This window comes from Rousettus aegyptiacus, unplaced genomic scaffold, assembly GCF_014176215.1.
Source record: "Rousettus aegyptiacus isolate mRouAeg1 unplaced genomic scaffold, mRouAeg1.p scaffold_m13_p_9, whole genome shotgun sequence".
NCBI lineage: Eukaryota > Metazoa > Chordata > Mammalia > Chiroptera > Pteropodidae > Rousettus > Rousettus aegyptiacus.
Window position 1 is genome coordinate 16,297,698 of NW_023416312.1, and position 26,270 is coordinate 16,323,967.

Consider the following 26,270-nt stretch of genomic DNA (forward strand, 5'->3'; position numbering starts at 1 on the left):
CAAAGAAGCAAGTATAATCCTTCTCTTTCTGTTCCTTAGGCTTATACTTCTCCCCCATTTTGCTAACCAGTTTCTTCCCTTCTAAGGATGAAGAAGGTGGGAATGGAGGTGGGCAAGTGATTGCTTTACAAATGCAGTCATAAGATGGCTTCATCCTCTCTGCACTTGACAAATGCCTAAAATTGGCTCTTTCTCTCTTCGTTTCATTTGGGGGTTCTTTTAGACTCCCACTAGGAATATTTGACAGCACATCTGAAAACACAAATAATGTTCTTTCCTCTATCTGGCCTCTCTTTCCTCAGCCCCTGGTCTCTTTTACTTTTTGATGCTACTATAAGTCCTCTCTTGGTTGTCAATGCCTTCTGTGTGACTGGCACCCAAATGCTGGCTCTCTCTTGAGGTGAGCATGATTCTTCAGCTCCATCCTCAAGGCACAGTTCTTTAATATGGACTAAACCTTTTCTAACTTCTTCTCAGCCTCTGCTTCTTGTGGAATACACACAGGTTACTGCCAGTATCCCCTCACGCATTGGCAGGGCACAAGCAAGAGGCTCAAGCTTATTTGCTTTCTGTGACATTCACTTGATTCATGTGTAATTCATATATCCTTGCCATGCTGAACAACAGACATGCTGCCCTGTCTTCTTGTTCCATCAAGTTGCTTGTCTTCAGAATTCTTCTGGCAAGAAACAGGTAGCAATGTCTCTGCTGACTCTAGTCTCCAAACTTCAAAGTTCTCTGCCTAGGTTGGGCCTATAGATAGCTGTTGTTCAGTAAACCGAACAGCTGAAAGATGATACATTTTGAAGACACTCTTCACTCAACTCTTGGAGGCCCCCTTACTTGGCTTTGCCTTCCTTAATGGAAGAAAAAAATTTATACTACTCCCTGAAAGATGGTCAGTAATAAAAAAATAAAAAAATAAAAAATTCTCTTCTAGTCTTTCTTTGTTCAGGCTGGGGAGGTGTTTGGGTGATAGTCATGGAACCGGTTTTGCTGCCTTTTGGTGAGCCTTTAGAGAAGGGCCTAGAAATTCTCTTTAGAATGTGGTAGAACTTAGCATGTATTTTCTTCAGCTGTATTAGCTACATCTTCTGTACAATTTCACATATTTTTGGCCTCATTTGTTGTATCGGTAATCTATTGCCATGTAACAAACCATTCCAAGACATAATAGTCTAAAATAATAACCTTTTTATTTGCTCATTATGCAGTAGGTCAACAATTTGGGTTGGGCTCAGCTGAGCAGCTCTTCTGGTCTCACCCAGGGTCACTCATAATGACAAGAATAGAAGCTACTCATGAGACCAACAAGGGCTCTTACCAAGTCACTCTAATTCCACAGGGTATAGTCTAAAAGCTAAAAAGTTAGCTGAGCCTTTAATGGGCCATTTCATTAGGCCATACACTTCTGAGTAATGAGGTATATGATGAGACCAGTAGTTCTCATGGTCATGTGCAATTTCTTTGCAGTTATATAGGTCCATTGGTTTTGATACTGTATGGGAAACCACATCAATAGATGACCATTTTGTAGACTCTTGAATGGTAGTGCTGCTGGGGAAACTGTGAATAAGAAAAGCAAACTCGTAACGAGAGCATGAATCACTTCTGGAAAGGATGAATTGCTGTCCCACAGTCACACACGCCCCATATGGAAGGGATCCAAAGTAATCAATTTGCCCAAGTGGTTGCTAGTTTCCTTGAAAAATTGTGCCATACTGTGGCTGTGTTGGTTTCTGCAGGTGGTGGGTTGGGCCAGTAGTAGCTAATTGAGTGTTGGTGAGAGGTAGCCCTTGTCCCTTGTCAGGTGTGAAGGGTGAGCCTGGGTTCCATTGACAGGGTCCCTTGCTCTTCCTTCTTGTAGAGCAAGCCTACAAGGAGTGTTGTCAATGATGGACTGCTCAGGCTGTTTGGTGCCAGGCAATCTGGATTTAGGGTGCCAGCTGTTTATAGGCATTGTCTGGGACCTTGAGACTGAAGGGATGGTACAGTCCTCCTGGAAGGAGATAAAGTCCCATGGGAAGCTGAGCTTGGGTATAACCCATTCCTCTGACAGAAGGTTCCAGTTAGCTTTTTGCTTGCAACTTAGCATGAGTTCTCAGAATCACTTTCAGACAAATGTGGTCTTTGTACTAAGATACTCTATTTGAATTACTTTACTTTTCACTTCCACGTAGACCCCTTGATTGATTTTTACCTTGTGATTTGGTGATTCTCGTTGGGAAGGAGTTCCTCATAGTCTAAATTTTTTCCTATATTCTATCTCCTACTTTGCTTTCCACCTACCACTTGTCCCTGTAGTAGTCAATGTCCTAAATAATGAGTGTGTCAGAATGCCTTATGAGTTTGCTGGAAGAACTAAAGGCAGCCTATTCTAATTTTCCCTTTTATAAACTACAAGGAACAGCAGAATTGTGCACTTTTATACCAAGACGCTTAAAGAAGGGAAATAAAATTATTAATTCAGTGCAAAGGATGAAGTTGTTAGAGACGCCAGTTGCCCATCACCCTCACCCTTTCACCTCTGGTTCCAAGGCAAGATGCGCTCATTGTCTCACAGTTCAGTATTCTCTGACTTGGGAGTTGTGTATCTGGTGATGGATAATGAGCTAGAGCTCCTCCTGGAACATGACTCACCCATACTCACTAGGACTCTTTTTGGATCAAGCCAGAGGAATAGAGTTGTGTCTTGGGCCATCACCTGAACTGGATGGATATAGTACACCAATCTCAGCATCTCCAGCTAGTGACCAGGATCAACCCTTTCCCTGCTGGACCCCCACTCCTAAACACCAATGTCCCTATCCAGTGGCCAACTCCCCACTGGCTCATCTCTACAAAGGCTGTCATTTCAGGAGTGGTAACCTATCTCTTAGAAGAAAGAGCATAATTAAAATTGGTTCAACATCTTTTCTTTGTTTGGAGTCAAAGTTTAATTAATAGTAGGAATAAATCTTTAGGGGACCAATTTTCTTGACCAGTACAAAGTAATCTGTAATTTCTCTTCCCCAAAAGTTTATTTCTAAAAGAAAACATCCTTATTATCTACTTCTAAATAAATTCAATGTGACTCTCAATTCATCTTTTCTTAATGCTAGATAAGCTCAATGATGCTCTAAGAGAATTCTCATATACAGACTAACAATTGCCCACCTTCCTCAACTCTCTAGATGGGAGAATCACAAATAGATTTCTTTTTTAAAAATCTCCTATTTGGCGAGCCAGCAAGGTAGATTTTCTACAGATCCACTGGGTGGATAACAGTGGTAGGAGAAAACAGGAGAGGAAAACACCTTTTTTGACTAGGCAAGTAGAAGAGAATGAATGGGTAGGTGAAGTAGGAAGACTTCATATGTGGTGACCTCATTAAGATTATAGCAATGGTAGAGAGCACTTGTAGTGGATACTGTGTCACTCAACTAAAATTTCCTCTTCAGGGCAATATAGCTATTCCTGGGTTGCTGGGGCTATTGCTTCCTGACAGCGTATATCTATGTTCCTCGCTGGCAATTGCTTTTGCTTTCAGGGATCTGTGCTCTCTCAGTGGGCACCCCACAACTAGTTATTGGCTGTTGTGGAAATACAAAGTCTTGGATTTCTTGCAATAATTTGGAACAAATCCGAAGGACCATTCCAGCTTCAGAGCTCCATGTGAGATAGGCTGAAACCTTGGTTGCAGCCTCATCATGGGTCAGTGTGTCCCTCTGTCAAGTCTTATTTTCCTTAATTCCTTACATGTGTATTTCCCAAGAGAATTTCTCAGTAAACCTTCTGTGCTCAGTTATTCATACCGAAATCCATTTTCAGAGAACCTAACTGTATACTAAAGACCTCTGTATACTAAACCTCTGTAAACTGGATTGAGTTGTTTTATTGTCTCGTGTCTACCAACCCTTCTAGTAATTGTCTCATATTTCCCTTGGTGGAGGATGTGGGAGACTACTCCCCTCTTTAAGTCTATGTGCCTCTAGTGAAGTTGCCTTCACGTCCATATTATTCAGTACTGGCCAATTGGAGCCTCACAATCCTTAGGCCACAGTAATTGGTTCAGGGTGGGCACATGACTTAGGCAGAGCCAATCAGATGCAATGAGACTTCTGCTAAGACATCCAAGGAAGACACTCTCATTTTTCTCTAGAGGATGAAAGACCTAAAGTTGCTACAGCTACTCATGACTGCAATGGGAATTCCTATGTAAAGAATGGTACCACCTCAAAGGAAGTGAACTGAGAGATAATAAGAGCGAGAGGAAGTAGGTTTGGGGGATGTTATTTAAATCCTGCATCAATCAATCAATCAATCAATCAACCAATCAATATAAACTCCTGCATTGTGCAGTACTTAAAACCAGCCCTATCTCCTATGCTATTCAGTTACATGAACTAATACATGTTTCTCTTGCATAAGCCTCTTTAGGACACATTTTCTGTTGCTTGCAAGCTAAAGCATCTAAACTGATATACTGTGAATGAATGTGAGTACTGAAGACCATGATTGAGTATAGGGAAGGGAAAGTGACCAAAAATATTTATATTCTGTGTTAATAAAATAAATCTCATCCTTTGTCCAGTGCTTAGTGCTCTACAAAAATAAGTGCTCAAGATGAAATATTAAATTAATTATAATTCTACAAAGGAAACAAACCTGGAGAATCTAAGGTGGCACAGTAAGTTTAGACAGAGGCAATATTTAAACTCTTCCTCATCAAAAGTAAGCGATTTATAAATTAATACTGCTTACAAAATATTATAACTGAGAGCCTTCTTTGCTCTTGAGTATACTAGAGCCAACCCTACCATACATATAAAAAATGGCTTCTGTTTCAACTACTTTCTTTCCCAGATGGTCAAGGTCTTTCTGAACTACAGAGTTTTGACAAAAAAGGGATCTACAGAAAGTAACCTCACAGAGCGATCTGATCATATTCTTAAATGGGCAGGTCATGGTGGGTAGTCATGCCCCAGGCATATAGTAAAAGGTTTATCTTTGCCTTAAGCAAGCCCTGCCCATTGCTTTTGTGCATCTAGGTTAACACATATTTGAAATAAGCCTAACTACCCTCAAGAGAGCACATAATCAACTATCCTGTAATCTAGTCCTGCCTTCCTTTCTCCCATCTTCATGTTCTTTACATCACCTCCTTCATTTCACATGCGTAAAAGAAACTGCAAAGCTCTCATTCTTTTGAGCATTTGAGAACTTGCTTACAGGCAATTGTCAGTTTTGGCTCAGATAAACTCTTATAAAAATTCTCTACAGTATAAAGAGACATTAAACAGATGAAAATTGAGGTTAAGGAAATTACCCAAGGTAATAGATAACTAGTCCAGCCAAGATAGGAATTTGGCCCTTCTTTTCCTGAATACAATGAGCTCTCTGCCAGAAACAGCAAGTATCATTTACTCATAGACTTAGGAATTTCTTCATTGTTTGACATACATTTATTGAGCCAGGTTCTGAGGATACAGAGATGAATAAGTCAAAGTCTCTGGCTTCAAGGTATTTCCAGTATATTGGAGAAAGATGTCACATAAATAAATAAGCATAATGGAATACAGCAAATGAAGCTATAGTTCATACTGTTAATAAAACAAAATTCAACCGAGTAAATTTGAAGATCTAATTGGCTTTATTAAGCGATTCATGAATAGGGCAGTATCCCGTCTAGTAATAAAAGGGCGCTCCTAGGGCTTATACAAAATGGAAGGTTTTTATAGGAAGAAGAGTAGAGCAAGGGAGCTAGTAACAAAAGGAAAAAAAGGATTATTTTGGGGTCAGAACATGTTTTCTTTGAGCGAACAGAAGGGGAAGGGTTCTTGTCATGCAGATTGGGGGATAGAGAGGGCCCATGTAGGGCACAGAGAGGTCCCACATGACAGATTACGTTACTGGTGCTTGACTAGAAAATTCCAGACCAGTCGATTAAGATTATGCTTCTGGGAGAGTGAAACTGCAATTAGATCAGGTATTAAATCTAGGTTTGGTATCATAGATTTTTAGCAGGAGCGATGCCATTTTGGGCCTGTGGTTTTCTCTTTAACAATACCTTTAGTGTTCTACAAACTATGGGTCTGGAGGAAGTTTTTAGGAGAGTGGGGACTGGGAAAAGTTATGGGAAGGAGACATTTGTCTGGGGAGATTGTCCCCAAAGAGGTCATGTGTAAACTCATTTCATTTCATGTGTTATGAAAGTAAGTAAATATATGTTCAGTTTTTATAAATGAAATAATAAATATTCAAAATCGAAGTTTATCATTATTTTGATTTTACCAAGAAGAAATTAGGTAGAGAGTTTGTAAAGACTTCTCTTTTTGGTACCTAAAAAGATCATTTGTTTATTTTCAAATCTCATGCTCTCACTCAGAGACTTCTCTCGAAACTCTTCATTCCATAATCTTCTGACCCATTGTCATGAGCCTAGAGCTGTGGGAGGGAAAAGCTGGGAGATGGTAAATCAGGGGTGCATGAGAGTTGCTCCTTGCAATATTGTGATTTATAATAAGAAATACATATTTGATTTTTGTCCACATTCCTGGCACAGAGCTCATAAAACCGCTGGAATTTCCTAAGTGATAAGAACTATAAAAGTGCCTTTTGTTAGTCACAACAAGCCCCTTTCAACCATACCTGAGTTTATATTAATGAGGTGACTTTTGGAAACTCCCTAAGATGGGGGCTGATTGCCAAGGAAGCTAACCCTGTGATTAGAGAGTTGGAATATTCAGCCCCACCCTCCAACCTCTGGAGAGGGGAGAGAGGCTGGAGGTTGAGTTAATCACCAATGGCCAATGATTTAATCAATTATGTCTGTTTAATGAACCCTCCATACAAATCCAAAAAGGAATTCCGGAGCTTCTGGGTTGGTGAACACATGGAGGTACCAGAAAGGTGGTGTGCCAGAGAGGGCATGGAAGCTCCATGCACCTTCTTTCATACCTTGCCCTAGGCATTTCTTTCATCTGGCTGTCTCTGAGTTATATCCTTTTATAGTAAACTGATAATCTAGTAAGTAAACTGTTGACCTAAATTCTGTGAGATGCTCTAACAAATTAAGCCCAAGGAGTGGGTCACAGGAACCTCTGATTTATAGCCAGCCAGTTGATCGGGAGCACAGAAACAAACTGGACTTGCAATGGGTGTCTGAGGTGTGGCAGCAGGGGGCAGTCCTGCAAGACTGAGCCCTTTACCTGCAGGATCTGATGCTATCTCCAGATAGATAGTATTATTGACTAGAACTTAGTCATATGACTATGTCTAGTTTCATATGTCCAATAAACAGGTGAGACTGGGATTGAGTGGACAGCTAGCAGACTCTTCCACAATAGTGTATGTAAAAATTGTTTGTAGATTCTTACTTTCCTTATTATGTCAAGCAGTTTTCATGTTTCTTTATAGTCTTCATTATTATGGTAGATTTTATCACTGTTGAAAATCTTTGCTGCCCCTTTCCTCTGGGGTTATCACTACATAGCCAATTACTGGTGGGCATCCCTGTAGGAGCAGTATCTGCCTCATTATTATTGGGTTTGGTCATACGACTTTCTTTGGCCAGTGGAATTTGAGCAGAAATGACATATTCTGCATCTGAGCCTAAGCTTTAAGAGCTATTGTATTATTCTATCCTTGCTCTTTTTCCACTGCCTTGAGACCAACATGGGACTGGGAATTCCAACTGGGTCTTGGGATGAAGGAGAGCTATAGGTAACCTGCAAAGGATAGGTAATTGAGTGAGAAATAAACTTTTGATAAATCAGAGATTTGGAGATCAGCTGTTACTATAGTATAATGTAGTAAAAGCTTACCGATGCAATAATTATTATGGTTGAATATTATTTCATTGTTATGTATACTGAATTTCTAGTCCATTCTCCTACTATCGAAACATTTAGGTAGTCTCCAATTTTCTGCTATTGCAATAACTCTGAAATGGACATTTATGTGCAAATTTTTTATTGTTGTTTCTGTTAAATTATTTCCTTAAGCTACATTTTTAAGAATAGAAACTAGGTCAACATGTATGATCATCATTACTTCTCTTTTTCCCCAAAGGAGTGTATTGTCTGTATATTAAGTCGGGTTCAGCAAAACCCACAGAAACGACTCTAGTACTTTTAATAGAGGGAATATTAAACAGGAAATTGACCTTAAAAGTAATAGAGAAGCTGAGACGTCAGTGATGAAATAACTCTGGGTCTACAGCCATGCCATCCTGAATATGCCCAATCTTGTCTGATCTCGGAAGCTAAGCAGGGTTGGGCCAGGTTAGTACTTGAATGGGAGACCACCTAGGAATACCAGATGCTGTAGCCATTAAAAAAATAAAAACAAATAACTCAGAGATTGGCAACAGCAGAAAGATGCTATTGCCTCTAAGGATGGAGGGACACTTGGATGAGGTAATATTACAAGAGCCTAGAAACCAGAGTTTCATCTGAAGGGAACTAGAACCATATCTGGATCTGCTTGGTCAGAACTGATTGGTAATAGCTGGGACCATTAAGGGAAGTTTGGTTTGGCAAAAGCTGGATCCATTTGAAGAGATGTTGTAAGAAGCAGAAAGAGAAAGGGAGAAAAATACTTTGAACTCTTCTTGCTGTCCAAACTTTTGCGAGGAATATCCATTGAGCAAAATTACCCAGAAGCCAGAGAACAAAGGAACCTAGAAAATTTAGTTTCCTGTGATATAGAACAGAGCCAGAGAAGGGCAGTGAGGTAGGTAGCTGAGCGCAAACTGGATAGTAATGAATGAGTAAACCACTTTACCAGTCTTTCCAGCATTGTATGTTGTCATGATAAATGTTCTCTTGGTATGGAAGGCAATATAGTTTAGCAGTTGAGAGTACTGACTCTGAAGTCACACACCTCTGGATTTGATATCCTGCTTTAAGCACTTCCTAATTATGCGACCTTGAGTGTTTTGTTTAACCTCTTTAAGTCTCAATTTCTCATATATAACATTTTGTGAAGGTTAAATGATATAAAACACTTAGCATAGTACCTAGCATGTAATAGGTCCTCAATAATCATTAGCTAATGTAATTATTAGGTATAGCAAAAAATCTCTATATTAATTTTCACTCCTTTTATATTTATATAGGATAAACATTTTCCAAGTGATTTTCCTTCACCATATGTAGTTCTACAAGAATAAATTGACTGGTTATTCTCTTAACTACAAATTTTAGGTGTCTTTCTTATAAATTTGAATGGCTTGCTAATATGGTATAGTTATTAATTCCTGTCTATCATATTTTACATTCCTTATTGCTCAAAGCTACAGTTGTCATTCTACAGTTGAAACTTATTGGATTTTGTTGATCAATGTCACTCCAGTAATTTTTAATTAAAAAAAAAGTTGTCATTCTTACACGAAGCTGAAAAGTCCTTTATTTTCTTCTGGGTTTCTAGAATTAGATTGATATGTAATTACTTATTAAGCTGTAAGTGTGACTGTGTATATCAGATAAATAAAATCTTTCCCATGAAAGTCTAGGTTAGCATTGTTATGCCCCGACTCATATCTCCACAAACCACCAAGAAGTCGACACCTATGCAAGAGCAAGAGGGAGTTTATTTCAGACTCCCCGCACACCGACGCAGCAGTGAGTAGGAGGCGGTCCCAAACACGGGGCTTCAGGGGTATTTGAAGGGAAAAATCGTAAACACAGAACCGATGTCTTGGCGTTACAGGATTGGTACAACGAGCTTGTCTCTTAACAGGATTGGCTGGGTGATGGCGCCAAGGAACAAAGCGGGGAATTTGGAGAGTTACTTTCCATAGTTGCTCTGATTGGCTGAGTCTAGGGTGGGGTGATCATCTCGCTATCTGCGGCTTTTCCGGGAACTGGCCTGTGCTTAAGATGGAGTCTTATACCTAAGATGGAGTCACTTAGGTTGTTCAGCATCATGCTCTATCACGTCAGAAAAACTAGGCTCCTTCTATTTTGTTTTGCTATCCATAGAATGCTTCTGTGGCCTACTGTCTCTACCATCTCCATATTCTAACTAGTGGGAAGGAGGGAAAAGCATGTGCCTACTCTTTAAGGTCATAACCTGGAAGTTGCACACATCGCTCTCTCTCTCTCACATGTCAATGATCAGAACTCAGTACCATTACCACATCTAATTATAAGGGATACGGAAATAATGTTTTTCATTTTAGGTGGCCACATATTCGGCTTATAATATTATCATGATAGAGAAGGGGCAAACAGATATTGGGGTCGGGGGTAGAAAACTATTAGCCTTTGCCATTCTGCTATTCTGGCCACACAAGCATCTGTATGTGGCCTCCTTCGCATACATAGAATATGCCCGTCGTGGAGGGAGAGAATTCCCAAATACAATGCCGTTACTACTGAAAGGGAGAAGAATTATTAATTCTCTTGAGTTGCTTGTTTTTTAAGAAACAGCAGACACAGGAGAAGCTCTGAAACTGGGTAGAGGGATAGAGATTAGCCTTTTGTAAGAGATATTTACATTTGTAAGGGGAATCTCCATTGGAAAAGGTGTCTCCCTCTCGTACCAGGAAGAGGGGCTGACTCTAAATCTCTAGAAACTCTTATCCATGGGGAAGGTAAGGACTTAAATCTGCATAACAACTGTACCTTGTTTACTGCGCTTTTCTGCTAACCTCTTATAACCGGCCTTCCCCCAGGCCCAACATCTTCTATTGTCTTTAGGAAAGTATTTGAATTTGTGGCTGGGGCCATTTTAGGGAGTTACTCTGTTTTCTTGATTATTTCCCATTTATACAGGAGGTATACATGTTACTAAACTTTTGTTTTTCTTCTGTTAATCTGTCTTTTATTACAAGGGTGGTGATGGTGGGATGGTCTCAGCCACAAACCTAGAAGGGTTAAGGGAAAATTCTTTTTTTCCTCCCCTATATTACATATATACACCTCAAAGTCCAGGACTGCTGAGTGATGTGTGATCCCCTATGTCAGGTTCAGATGTGTCTCCTTGTGATCCTGCAATCTATAAAAATAACACAAGTGATGTGCTCCATCCACAACAAAATGGTGGAGTAGGAACAAAGTGACTAGAACAGAAATGCTAACACTGAAAATGGAGACCTTACCCTCAGTAGTCATCAGTTCGTGGCAATTACTGAATCCTAATGGCTTGAAAATGCAAAAGCTCCTTGTGCTAGCATTGGATTAAATTCCTTAGTTAGCTCATCTGACAGCCTTGAGCTCTCCTCTCTTCAAGGAACCCCTTGTCCATTGTCCTCTATGGTCCTGGTCTCTGCCTGCTGGTAGATTCATTTCCATTGATTATTATGGCCACATCTTCGGTGGGCCTTTCTTGGGGATTGCTCAGTGTTCACAGCCTATTTCCTGCTGAATAGTTCAAGGGGCCTACCACTATGTGGAGGTGAAGAGGAGCAGAATTTGCCACCCCAAAACATGCCTTTTTGGTATAAGCATTATGTTGAGCTAATTATTTTCAAGAAACAGCAGATACACAAGAAACTTTGAAAACCAATTAGAAGTTATCCTTTTGGAAGAGAAGGATGACTCTAAGTCTCTAGAAATTGACATTAATGGAGAAGGCAAAGACCTAAATATGCATTATAACCTTACCCTCTTTTACTGTGTTTTGCCTGATAATTTCCCATACTGACTCCCCACCCCCAACATCTTCCTTGTCTATACCTAGAGATGATATTTATTTAAGGTGGTGGCTTGGGCCATTTAGGTACTCACTCAGTTTTCCTGTGTCTCTTCCATGTATATGGGAAGTATACATGTTATCAAACTACTGTTTGTGTTTCTCCTGTTAGTCTGTATTTTATTATGGGGTATGGGGGTTGAGTCTCATTCATGAACCTGGATGAGTAAAAGGGAAATTACTTTTCCTCTTCTACAGAGGCTGTAATCATCATAGGCATTTACAAGTCAGATTTTTGGATTCTTGGGCTCTCAAACTCCCTCTAACATTTAATAGGCTTCTGGTCTATTTGCTGCTTGTCAATGACATATAGAAGGAACCATCATGCAGGGTCGGCTGCCAGGCAGTGGGAGTCTGTTGTGGCCATGAAGTCTTCTGGAGAAAGAAGGTAGCAAGCAGCAGGGCCCAGGGATAGAAGGGTTCAAAGACCCCAACAACCTGACCAAGATGTGCAACTGTCCAAGCTTGGTCCTACATCTTGCACCGTGGGCCCTAAAGTTGGGGCTTCTCATGGGGGCCAATAGCTTCATGCTCCTCAGAGTCTTCCTGTAGCTGCTCCAGTTCCTCAGATTCTCAGCTGAAGATGTACGGTACATGGTGGACACCAATGGGAAGCAGCACCTTGCCCTGCAACTGGGGGGATCCCAGCACCAGCCCTCTCATCCAGGCCAATCAGGGTCACTCCCTGAAGGTAACCGATTTAGAGCCGGTACCCCTAAGAACTCCACAGGCCCTATTCCTGATGCTCATCCATAGCACATTCTGGTAGCACTGGCCATCCATCTTGATCAAGGCCCTGTTCTGCCTGGGAAGAATGCACATCCACCTGGCCCAGGACCACATGGGGATAGTGGTATAATCAGTGACATGTGGCCAAATTGTGAAGTGGCTGTGTTCCTCACCAGGCCCCTGGCATTCTCTTTTTCTGCTCTGCCAATGGAGTGATCCTGACTCCAGGGAATGCTGATAGCTCCCTGCTTCCCGAGTATTTCAAGGAAGCCCTGCAGTTCTGCCATACCAGAAAGGTCCTCTCCTTGGCTGATAATGAAGAGACGAAAATATAAGAGTGGCCTCAAGCACAGCTCCACAGGAAGAAAGATGACCTAAAAAGAAAAAAGAAATGAAGAAGAAAAAGAAAAAGAAAAAGAAATAACAGGTAGCCCATGATCTCTTCCAGGCAAATTCTCTTACTGTTTCACTGTTCTCTGTGCTGACTCATCTCCCTCTCATTCATCTTGACAGTTGCTTCCTTAAGCTCTTCTTAACAGGTTTAGGTGGGGAGGTTGATATTCTTAATAAGCTTTTGACCTCTGCTCTGGCTCTCATTTAGTGGTCAAGAAGGAAGGTGCTTGAGGAGCCCAGTATTATCTCTTCCCAAGTCTTCCTTTTTGTAGCCTCTTTAAACTGCTTCACCGTGGAGTTGCAGAAAGCAGTTGGCTTTTTCAGTTGTCTGGGACTCTGAAATCGCAGGCCACAGGCAAAGAATCACTCTTCACAGAGCTATGTTCTCTTCCATTTTTGGTTGCTGTCTAGCTAGTTCTGACTGGGGTCCATCCCTCTGTAGGATGTTGCTAAAAGTAGCAAGAAGAGCAGACTCTGCTCAGCATTATAAATCTTTCTTATTTATCCCAATACTGTTGCTTCTGATGCCTGTGAGCTGCTTTCCAAGATCTCACTGACCTTTCTTAATGCTGTGCCTAGCTAAAATTTTTATTAGAAGAAAGGGAAAATAGATGTTGGGGGAGAAGTAGCATTCTCTGATGCAAGTGCCTATTGATTCAGACAGGTTCTTAATTCCACTCCATAGAGTGAGTTGGCAACTTGGGGCCAGCAAAATAGAAAACTGACACCCTCAGATTGCCATATCATACAGTATCAAAGGGCTCACTTTGAAAAAGGAAACCCAGATAGCTACCCCACCCCCCCAAAAAAAATTGCAGCTAAACTTTTGCTAGTTTGGGTATGATTGGTGTAAATGTTCAAAGATTATCTCTCATAACTAGCAATGAAAGCTGACTTTCTGGGCCCTGTCAAAAATTTGATTTTGAAAGTCTAGTAAAGCACCTACGCAGTGACTTTAAAAAATGTACAGATGAGAAAATTCGTGCGCTGTTATAGTTTTCGATGTGATTGTCAGATTGCTGAAGTTGCTTCTAAAATTCTTTTATTCACTTTTAAATATATTTAATGTGGATTTGGAGTTTATAATATCTTCTAAATACCTCATGATGCTTCCTTTCTTCTTACATTATAAAGTAAACCTTTAAAGAGAAAGAAAAATTAATGATTGTCACAGGGATTTTTTTTTCTCTGCTCAGCATGCTCATTTTCTTTATGATATGTGATTTTCTTGGTGTTCATCTTGTCTGATAAACTCCAGATTCCTTCATCTCTAGAACTAAAGATACCTTCATTAGTTCGTACTTGTCAAAATACAAATTAAATACCAACTTTATTTGAGAATGGAGACAGTAACCATTCTAAACAGAAGTTCTGGAACAAAGTCAATAGACTTTGAGAAGTTTACATTATTGCAGTTGTTTATACTGGTATGACATATAAGGGACTATAGTCTATTTTGTTCATTGCTATATACCTGGTACCTAGAACAGAACTTGATGGACACTCAATAAATATTTATTGGGTTAATTAATTAATGGATTTTTTTCTTTTTAAACAATCCTAAAATACACTGGAAAATAGTTAACCAGAGTAGTTGGATGAGAGTTGGATCTTTTTTATTCTAACAAGGAGGAGGCATGATAGGATTATTTAATTCAGACTATCAAATTAGTGAAAGTGTTCCGACTGGGCAAAAAGACATTTAACCTCAGTTTAAGGTCTCCAAAGATTCACACTAGGAGAGAGGAGGAGAAGCACGAACTGTGGGAGCACAGTTATGTGATACAGTGTCTCAGCTGTGTGTCTCTGCTGGGAGATAATGGCTGAGAAGACACTGATCCAAGCGATGGGCAACATTAATATCAAAATCAACATTTTCAACCAATGTACTGTATACTTGTCCAGTCTATCTTATTTTGTTATGGCAGCCCAAGGAGACAAACACAAACTCTGTAGTGCCTTGGCTCTCAAACCTCTATGTGGACATGTTGGCCCAGGTAAGGTGGACTGGATCGCTAATAAGGAATGAGCACTGTTTTTACCTAGACTAGAAATTGGCGTAAATGGCCTTTCCTATTTGTTCTTTCTTCTGAATCTGACACTGGTTTCTTCTCAAGCTTCTAAGGGAATGCAAATGGGGGTGGGGAGCCTCTTCCTAGGTGAGGAGTGACAGAAACAAGAGATGTGGCCCACTTGTCATTAATAGCCAATGAAAGAGGCCAAGTGTAAGAATCTAAAAAAAAAAAAAAAAAAAAAAATCCAGAGGAAGAGAACTCACGTATAGAGAATCTCTTTATGTGGCTTGTACAAATCATTTAAATTCCCAACTAATATGGAAACTGAGGTCATTGAGTTCAGACCTTTCTTCTTTTATAATACAGGTGTTTCGTGCTATAACTTTTCCTCAAAGCATAACCATAGGTACATTCCACAAATTTTTATATGTCATATTGTTAAGGATGGAAAATTTTCAAATGGCCAACTTCTGCTTCCATTGTTTAATGTTAAACAGGGCGTAGTTCTAGGAGATATTCTGTGCAAAGATATGCTAATATTAAGGGTGTAGTTATCCTGTGTAAAGATTTGTTAATGGCCAGCCTCTGCTTCTGTAAACCCGCTTGCTTGCTAGAGGGTGTTTTGAGGCTTTTTAAGCTATTCCTTCTAGGGGCTCGGGGCTGATTCTCTAGTAGGGAGAGTCAGTCGCCAATAAAGACTCATAATTAATCTCAATTGGCTTCGTGGGTCTCAAATTTAACCGCACCACAACAATATTTCATTTTCATACAGTTAAAAATATTTTCTTATTTTTCTTTTGACTTATTTTTCTCCCGTGCATTTCTAGAGTTGTGTTATTTGAAGATTTTCTAGAGATCTTTCTATTATTGATTTCTCATTTAATTGCAGTGTGGTCATATAACACATTTTGCATAAATTGAATTATTTTAAATTTATCGAGACTTGCTTTACGACCCAGAGAACAGTCTATCTTGCTAAATGGTCCATGTGTACCTGAAAAGAATGTGTATTCTGCTCTTGGTGGATGGAATATTTAATAAATGTTCATTAGGTCACATTAGTTGATAGTGTTGTTCAAGTTTCCTATACACTTGCTGATTTTCTGTTTACTTGTTCTATTAATTATTGACAGAGAGGATATTTAAATCTGTAATTATGGAATTATCTACTTTATGTTTCAGTTCTATCAATTTTTGCTTCTAGTATTTTGAAGCTCTGTTATTAAGTTTATAACCATTTCTGATTGTTATATACTCTTGATGAATTGACTCTTTTATTATTACAAAATGCCCCTCTTTATTCTTGGTATTATTTTTTACTCCAAAATTTACTTTGATATTAATATAACCATTTCAGCTTTATTTTGATTAGTATTAGCATGGTATATATTTTCCCATGCTTTTACTTTTGACCTATTTCCATCTTTAAATTCAAAATTAGTTTTTTGTAGGCAACATATGTGGATGTTGCTTTTTCATCCAATCTGATGATCTCAAAAATTATTAGAAGTTCTCTGCATATTTAGTTCAGATTTCACACTTTAAAAAGTTCTTTATTTTTTTGTGTGTGTTGGCATATATATATATATATATATATATATATTAGAAATATAGGCGTGTATATGTGTTGGAGAATGTGATTAAAAATATTTTATTGATGGGGCAAACAATCAAAAAAGCATGGAGACATTGGCTTTACGGTCAATGTGAACAAGTGACTAATCCTCGTTCTAGGTGACCAGAAATAGAAGTAGAGGGTGAGACAGGGCTTAGACATCACAAAACTGTAGTTGAGTGGCACCTCTTGGATTATGTAGGTGAATAATGCTCCCCAGAATTGTGTTAAGCTATGGCTTTTGCTAGAGGATCCATTTGGAGGGAAGACTTAGAGTCATGTTTTAAAAAAGGCTGTGAGGGGTCTGTTTCCAAGCAGACAGAAGGCCAAGCAAACTGTCCCAATGCACATCATTGCCTCTGCCAAAATTATTTTCCCTCTGCCATTCTAGGTTCTTGCCTGAGACCATCTGTAATAAAAGACAGATTAAGACAAACGAATAAAAGTTTAATAATATGTATAGCTCCTGTACACATGGGAGAGACCCAGGAAAACTGAGTAACTCACTGAAATGGCCCATTTCACCACCTTAAATACCATCTTCAGCTAAAGGTGAAGATCTGGGGCAGTGGAGCCCGTTATGGGACGTTTTCAAGCAGAGCACAAAAAGAGGGTAAGGCTGTTATGCAGATCGATATAAATCTTTGCCTTCTGCGTTAATGTCAGTTTCTAGAGATTTAGAGTTCTCTTCCACTTCTCTGTACAGTGAGGGGGACACTCTTACAAATGGAGATTTCCATTACAAATACAAATGTTTCTTACAAGACGGCAAATTCTAATCTATTTTCACAGATTTTCTTGTATCCGAAACCTCTCAAAAATAAGCAACCCAAAATAATCAATATGCCAAAGAGGCATCTTTAGGCATAGCAAATTCTGCTTTCTTTCACCCACGTGTCCAGAAATGTTCAGTGGAGAGAGATGTGTATACTGGGCAAAGTACTGGAGAGGAGGGGATTAGACAGAGAAGATCCAGAAACTGGCGTAGGGTTCCTTTTGAGGTCTGTGGCTGAATACAAAGCAGTGCACATGCAGGGATTAAATACATAGTGTGCCCCAAAGTCGTGAAGGCCTCAGAAAAGGAGATAGTTATAAAAGCTAATGCTTACAAAACATGCTATTCGAATAGTTTCCTTGGGTAAACAATTACATTCTGCTGAAAAATGTTGGTAATCATCTATTTTAGAATGATAGTTTAAAGACTAAATGTGTATGTAGACTGTCTTAAGATTACCTCACTCAATATGTCTTTTTGAATTTATTTTTGTTAACTTCCCAAAGCAATCTAAAGCCTGATATTTTCCGAGTTGTAGATTGAAGGTGCAAATTTCTTTCAGCCCTGGTAGGGAAGCACTTTTGAATTCATTTCCCCGACAGGAGATTGCTGTCCCCAAAACAATTTCGGAGGGAACATTAAGTGCTGTAGAACTGGAATTGGAGAAATGGGCCCAAGAAAATGTTTTTAATCAGGGCTGTGTGGGTGCCCATTTAATCACTGTGTAATAGCAGACGTTAAAGGAATAACACACTGCTTAAGAGTCTTATTGACTGAGAAGTTCATTTAAAGTCTTCTCTGGCTTCCTCTTTTGGCCAAGACCGAACTCAATATTTCTGTTCGGTAGTTGTTCTGCAACCCACCCCTACCACTTGCCTCCAGCATCGTCATCCTTTGAACTATAAATGGAAATTCACATGTTTTGGTTTTTATTCTTGCAAATTATAATTGTCTCTCAATTCTCGTTTCGTTTGAGAAAAGCCAGAGTGGAGCTGTGTATTTTCAGTCATATTCTCTGTGGTATCAAATGTCACAGCTGGGTTGCTGGAAGGTTTATTTGCATTATAATAGCATTTCCTTTACATCTCTAAGGGCCTCTATCTCTAAAATCACTTGTCTACAGGAACTTCAGGGAGAATAACTTGACCTTTTTAAAAGCAAACTTTCCAGCTTAATATCTCCCTCTGGATCTAGGTTCAGATGGTTCTGTGTGTGCGCACATGTGACTTGAGCTTTTAGGTTAATGGAGATTCTGACTTTTAAAGTGATATACTGTTTTTGATTTCACGAACCGAGAGATGTTTTGCTGATTATGATGATGAGTAAACCGTAAGTATTGTGGCGGAATGTTTTATTGAGGATGACAAGGAGAAAATTCTTGAGATGTCCTAAACTAAATTACAGCAGGCCAGAAGATGGAGGGACACAAAAAGGGATTATCAGTTAACCATAGTGAAAAATCAACAAAAGACTGCTCACATTCCATAGTGTATGTCGAAGTTATTAAATTAATTCCCAGGTAGCAATTTCCGAGATTCTCTTTAAAAAGACAATAGACAGGTGTCTTCTAACCTCAGGAACCTTCGCGTCTTGGCTTCTGTTTACGCATGCGCTTTAGGATCCCTGCTGCGCCTCAACCCCAACCGCCCATCCTTTGTCTATAGCTAATGTAAATCCTTCCAGAACAGCTGACATCCCCCTACCTCCACACACAACTTGATGCGTAGATACGCTTGCAAAACTACAGGACGATGGACATGTCTTTCCTTACTAACCATGATGGTGGTTTAGACTCCAGGCCCCAAACCGGTATTCTTTTTTTTTTTTTTTTTTTTTGCTAGCAATGGCTTAGTAAACCATTTCTTTTAAAAAGATTTTTCAGCCGCTGAAGTTTTTTGTTTAAGGACATAATGTATGTTCTTCCCACCTCATTCCAGAAAGTTTGTCAATAAGTATTATGTTCCTTCCCAAATTTATACCATATTTGTAGGCAGAAAGATAACCAATTTTCCCAGTTTTCCCAGGACTAGGACCAGGGGAGTTCCTGACACATGAAGCTTTGAGTACAAAAACTGGTAAAGGCCTGGGTAAACCAGGACAAGTTGGTCACCCTTGGGAGAAGTCAAGTACAAACACCTCCCATCCTGGATTTTTTTCCCCTACATCCTAAATTCACTGAAGAGAAGTGTCTCTAAGGGCAAAAAGAGAGTGGGATACCATATTAATGTAAACTTTTAATTGAAATATATGCAATGCACAAGTCATAAGTGTGTAGCTCTACAAAATTTCACCAAGTGAGCACACACGGATAACTAGTATTCAGATCAAGAAAGAGAATATTTCCAGAATTCCAGATGCCTCCTTCTGCATCCCTTCAGTCATGATTCCCTTGGATAACTATGCAAGAGAGGAAAAATAATTTTCCCTCTACTCTTCTGAGCTCTTGGCTGGGACCTTCCTGCCAATAATAAAAAAGATTAACAGCAGGGGAAAAAAAACATCTTTAATAACATGTATACTTCTTGTATACATGGGAGATACCCAGAAAATCTGAATAAAACTCTCTGAAATGGCCCAAGACACCATCTTAAATACCATCTTCAGCTAAAGACAGAAGAAAGATGTTGAGGTGGGCTGGGGAGTCCAATTATGGAAGGTTATCAGAAAAAACACCGATTGTTATTCAGGTTTAAGTTCCCACCTTCTCCATTGATAAGTTTCTTGTGATTTAGAGTCACTCTTATCTTCCTGGTAGAGAGAGGCAGGCAAATGGAGATTAACCTTATATGTGTAAATTTTCCTGACAAAAGGGTAAATTCTAATATTTTTAGAGCTTCTCTTGTGTCTACTTTTTCTCAAAAATATGCCGCCTCAAAATAATCCTTATGCCAAAGAAGCATATTTTGGGTTGCATGGGAGTTCTCTGCCTCGGCAGATATGTGACTGATCCATGCAGGCCGCAAAAGCAGGGTATTGCTGTACTTCAAAGGAAGATCGGTCTTGGACAACGGAACAATTAGCCACGATGAAATGAAGGTTAGTGACTTACAAGGAGTTAGCCAAACTGTAAGGTTAAGGGTAGAGTCCTCCAGAATGCCAAGTCTTGCCCAAGAATTCTGACACCAACTACTAACGCAGGGGTTTCCTTTCTTTTTTTCTTGTTTTATTGCGATGTAATTGACATACAGTACTGTATAATGTGTACAGTATAATGACTTGACATACGTATATTATGAAACAATTATCACAATAAGTTAAGCCAATATCCATCACCTCGTATAATTACAAAAGAAAAGAATTTTTTTCTTTGTGATAGAAACTTTCAGGCTTTATTCTCTTAATGGACCATACAGCAGTGTCAACTCTAGTCATTATGCTATACATTCCATTATCTTTAAGAATGTCACTAAGAAGTCTTTTTACTTTTTTGAGACAACTAACTCCATGATTAGTAGATCTTATGAAAACAATTTCCAGTTCAGCCTTTTGACTGAAAGTCATGCATTTCTAAGGACATTAAGAGAACAAGAACAACTTAAAAATATATTCAGATTTCAGTGTATTTTTTTATTACAAAAATATATTGCAGTGAGTCTGTATTCAACGGTTATCAGATTTTTTGTTACTCTTGCTTTGTTTTGTTTTGTTTTATATCTCCAGTACTTATTTATCTTATAAACTGAAAATTTGTACCCTTTGACCACTTTTATCCAATTTCCCCACCCCCTACCTCTCGCCTCTGGTAACCACAAATCTGATCTCTTTTTCTATGAGTTTTTTTTTTAATTCCACATATAAGTGAGATGATACAGTGTTAGTCTTTCTCTGACTGATTTCACTTGGCATAATGACGTCATAGTCCATCCATTTTGTCATACATGGCAGGATTGCCTTCTTTTTTATAGCTATATAGTATTTCATTATATATATTATCTTATCTGTGGTTTCAATTTTCACATTTCAGTTATCCAGAGTCCATAACTGTGCTCTGAAAATATTAAATGGAAAATTCCAGATATAATTCATAAGTTTTCAATTGTGTGCCATTCTGAATGGTGAGACGAAATCTCGCACTGTCCACTTTGTTCTGCTCAGGACGTGAATCATCCCTTTGTCCAGTGTATCCATGCCGTATACACCCCCCACCTGTTAGTCACTGAGTAGCTGTCTAGGTTATCAGATTGGTATCAGATATTTTGAGAGAGAGAGAGAGAGAGAGAGCAAGAGCATATTCACATAACTATTATAGCATATTGTTATAATTGTTCTATTTTATTAATTTATCAATTAAACTATCGTAGGTACGTATGTATAGGAAATAACATAGTATATATAGGGTTTGATACTATCTAACTGTGGTTTCAGGCAGCCACTGGGAGTTTTCGAATGTTTCCCATACAGATAAGGGGAGACTACTGTGTGTATGTGTATAAAATATTTATCCATTCATCCATTAATGGACACTTAGGTTACTTAGGTTGTTTCCATGTCTTGGCTATTGTAAATAATGTTTCAGTGAACATGGGGGGAGTACAAAATGTCTCTTCAAAATTGTGATGTGTTAAAATCAGCCAAAGATGCATAGAACATAGTCTAGAAAGGCTCCAAGGCTCCATAAGATTCCAATCTCAAAGCTTCCATTTTCCTCAGGACTCATTAACAATATTCAATGCATATTATCTATCTAAGAAGCTCACCCAAGCTTGGTGTTCAGAGTTTTTATTGAGGCTTTATTATATAGGTATGATTGCTTGAATTCTGGTTGAATTGATTCTCTAGCCTCTACCTTCCATCACATGGTTAGTCATTCTAGTGTGGCCAGCTCACACAGAAAATCTATCTAGTGTGGCTGGCTCCACCCTGAGTTATCCCATTAGCATAAACTATATGGTGTGGTCCAAGTTGCTCACTATGAACAGAAAAGACCCTCCTATCACATGGGAATTTCCAAGTGTTTAGAAGTTACCTCCTAGAGCCAGGACAAAGGCCAGACCACTCTTTCGGCAGGGCCAGTTTCTTACTATGTAGGTTCTTTTCCCCTCTTCTCTTATTATAAGACTCCTGGATTCTGATGTAACTGTGAGAGGGGAGTTGTTTCAATAATAATTGAGATCATCTGCCCAGTGGGAATGGAGACTCAAAACAGAATTTAAGGCGATTTATAGAAAACAAAGCCATGCCATATTTCCTGTAGCAAAGTAGTATTTTGAAACGTAAACAAATACGTTTTTCATTATTGATAGTTTCTTTAAACACCCACATCTCTTCCCTTATTAAAATGAGCAGAAAGAGAGAAAAGATAATAATTTACTTTCGTGCTACAAAATATGCTTATGAAGCTCTTTGCAGAATTATTTATGAGAGAAAAAGTTTTTGAATTGCAAGAGCCTGAGTGGTTTGGGTATCAAAAGCCAAGGCCCTGAAGGCTTCAGGGTTGGCACAGAAAGATCTGGAAGAAGATCAGATCAATCAGAACGACCTAAAGCTATATAAAGGCTTCCCAAGTTTAAAGGAGGGGAGAGTCAGAAGGGGAAAAGAAACTTACAAATGTGTCCTTGAGAACAGGCTCTATACTCTGTGTACATTCTCTCTACCCCTACCGAAGCAAAGAGAAAGAAAAGGCAGAGACACAGTCAAAAGTTGCTTATAGCCGACGCTTTCAGCGTCCCATCCATGGCCCTCCCATCTTAATCATTTCAGTGTGTTCCCTCAGACTTCCACTGGCCAGTAGCTGCATCTCTGTGTATAAAGTCCCCCACCACCACTACCACTAACCCTGGCCCGGGACTTCTTTGCTTGGTGCAGCAGGACAGAAGTGTCAGGAATTCAACACTCTGAGACTAGCCCTCAGCCAAATCTCTTATTATAGTAATTATCACCCATTATAAATTATATCTCATTATTAACACCCTAGCTCTGGCCCTGCCCCTTGTGTGGGATAATTCAGAGGTATATATTTTATACCATTCTGCCAGAGTTGCCCCATTAGGTTAAGATCCAGGTGCCCACCATAGCAGGAGGCTTCATAACGCAACTTATCTGCCTTGTCTTCCCTGCATCACTCTCTACACCAAGGTGATTTCTGTACAGCTGCTGCTACTTGCACTTGAATCCTTGTCTCAGAGTTGGCTTCTGGGCATGCCCAAACTAAGGCATAACTCTTTCCATTGCTTAAAGAGACGAATATTCTTTTATAATAGGCTCGTTAAGAATAAGGGAAAAGGAGAGGATGTTCCCCTATACCTATTAAATTTCACTGTGGTTCCTTGCAATGGACTTTCTGATTAATAGCATCACTCAGAACAGACACTCAAGGCGGAGTGTCCTCATGTGCTTTGTAATTTTTGTGCTGTGAGCTCGTTTTCAGTGAGTATTATCTTCCATGAGAGTCTTCTGTGTGTCCTGAGTTGAGCAGATGTCTCAATTGGATGGTTTAACATTTGCCTCTTCTTTGGTTTTGCAAAATTCATAGATTTAAGATCAGTTTCAAGTAAGTTTCTTAGCAAAGGAAACTTATAGTCTAAGATAGTACTAACTTGTACCTGCCTCCAGGCAGAGATCATGCTCGGCGTTCAAGTTTCTTACAGTAGCTCTATTTTCTCCAGTAGTCTACGGTGGGCATTGTACTTGTGTACATTTTGCTTCTACTTTCTGTCTAAGGGCAAGAAAACATTTCTTAATGTCTACCTTTATTTAGAGAACCTAGGTCTGGTTTCCTGGTTTGTTTTGCTCGTTTTGCCTGGATTCCAGTCCTGTTCTTATGTCAACAGCACAGCCCCTGAGTTATCTCTCCAGGACAAATACTCTAAAAGTTGCTTGGCTTCATTTCCTCCTCACTGCTTTGATCCTGACATCTCTGTTCTTCTGAAACCTGGAGATTTGCTTTTGAGTTCAACTATCTTTTAAAAATATTTTTCATCTCTTTTCCAGCATTTCTGTGCGGTAGGAATAGAAGGGACTCCAGCGTCTTGCCAGGTAACAATAATTACCATGACACAAAGCGTCATAAACTCTCAGCATGCCACCGTGCCCACAATGAAGATAATTTTTTGCATTGTGCAGAGTAGATTAATTCTTCATAGTCCATTCTGCAATAGGGTCTTTGCTTTACTTTTATGTATTCCAAAGGCTTCCCAGAGCAAAAGAGTCCTTAAAGAGGAATTTAAGACTTTCCTTCAAGCACTTAAGCTCTGTTTCAAGATTTTGAAAATCTTGGGAACAATTTTTTAGGCAGATCTCATGATCAGTGTACCTGAATTATTTCTTTCCCCAGAGGCAAGCTGTTCTCAAAAACATGGCCCAAGATGGGGGCTAGCCTTGACATGAGCGGAGATAAGCAGCAAAAGATATGTTTGTCAATTCTAGAGAAAATTAACCTCAGGGGTCACAGTTCTTTTTCTGTTCCAATATAGATCAGCATGTCCATCTTGAAAGGTCATCTAGACTAGAGAAAGACCAAGGACTTCAAAGTCAAACATCATGCTGTTAAAGAGTAATTTTCAAAAGTTAAAAACATGGCTTTCATACAAATATGTCAAAGATTTATTGGACATATGTCAAAGATTTTATTGGACTCATTAATACAGAGATCAATAAGATGGTAATGCCTAGTTCAAAGAACATTGTGAGGACTGGCATATTTATAATCTGTTATGAAAGGCAATTTGAAATAAATTTACTAAGTTATAGACAAAAATGGTTAATGTCCAAAGGACAATGAAACTGTAACTTTGGGACTATATTTTCTATCACATAGAAAAATTACCTTCAATAATTAGACTGAAATATAACTTCAGTCCAAGCCCTTGATTAATAGTAAATGATAACTGCACACAGATATGTTCCCTAGATAATTAAATATTTATTGGGTGATCCTGTCAACATCCCAAGAAGCATTGGAAAGACAAGCAACCCAACTTTTCAAGTTTTAAATAATGTATTTTAACAATGGCTAGGATACCTAGCTCTGCAATCTACTAAATTCTCTAGGACTCAGTTTCTTCATCTGTAAAATTGGGGTCATAATATCTATCATGCCTGATTATTTTATTTTTTCTTGTTCCCAAACTAATGGAAACCAAGCAGGGATGACCCCACAGTAAATGAAAGATGGAGTTGAGTGGCTTTTGCACTAGCGATTGAGATCAGAGACCTGGGAGCACCAAAGTGTGGGTCAGGAAATGGACCAAAGCCTGAATCACTGTATCTGAGGGCTGGAAGCCTAGAAGGGGAACTAAGTGAAAATGAGCAGCAAATCTAAGGAGAAGTCATAAGGAAAAAAAACCCAGACTTAAAGCCGGGAATGTGTGTCAGCTGAAGTCACACATAAGTTTGGAGTTTAGAAAATAAAACGGTGTGAGAAAGGGGACCAGGCTGAATCTGAACATGTGTCAGGGAAGGTGGCAGCTTTTGTCCTATTCAGTTTGGCCAGTAATGTGGGATGGCTTTGCCTTGGAGATGATGGCCACCCAGAGACAATAAATGGTGTAAAGGTTAAGGAGAATTTATACTGGCCAACTTGTTTAGTATCTAAAAATAGCAGGTGCTTAATAAACGGTAACGATTATACCTTTTATCTATTTTTCTTTCCATGGACGTTATAGGTGAGGTAGTTTTCTTTGAAGAGAACCACGAGAATGAAATTCTCCATGATTTACTTGTTTAGTATAGAAGGTAATCATATTACTGATGAAAATGAGGTGGACATCTGTTAGTTCGGCCTGCTACAGTGGACAAGAAGACGTGTCTCTTGCATTTTCCTTCAAGAAATAACTTGTTCATTGGCTGCCAGAAGTGCAGTCAGTGACAACCTCCAACCGCAATGTCTTCAGGGTCTACCTCGGCACATAATTATGAAGCCCGGCTCTTTGGGCCAAGGCCCACCGAAAGACTGAACATAATGTGCCTGTAAAGTCCCGGCCCTTTCTATTCAACAACTGGATTCACTAACGGGCAATCTTTGTTCAGCACTGCAGTCTGAAGCTCTCTCTGCCCCATTCTACTTTCTCCCCTATTTTTTCATAGGTGTCTGATCTGCATCAGGCTCTAGAGGTTTTCTCTGTTG

General features: G+C 39.3%; 1 long non-coding RNA gene and 2 pseudogenes across 4 annotated transcripts in view; all 3 read left to right on the forward strand.

The window, feature by feature from the left end:
* LOC118607791 overlaps positions 1–26,270 on the forward strand; it is a 221,594-nt gene that overhangs the window by 90,615 nt on the left and 104,709 nt on the right. The window lies entirely within an intron of this gene.
* LOC118608233 lies at positions 8,195–8,313 on the forward strand (annotated as a pseudogene).
* LOC107503635 lies at positions 12,045–12,786 on the forward strand (annotated as a pseudogene).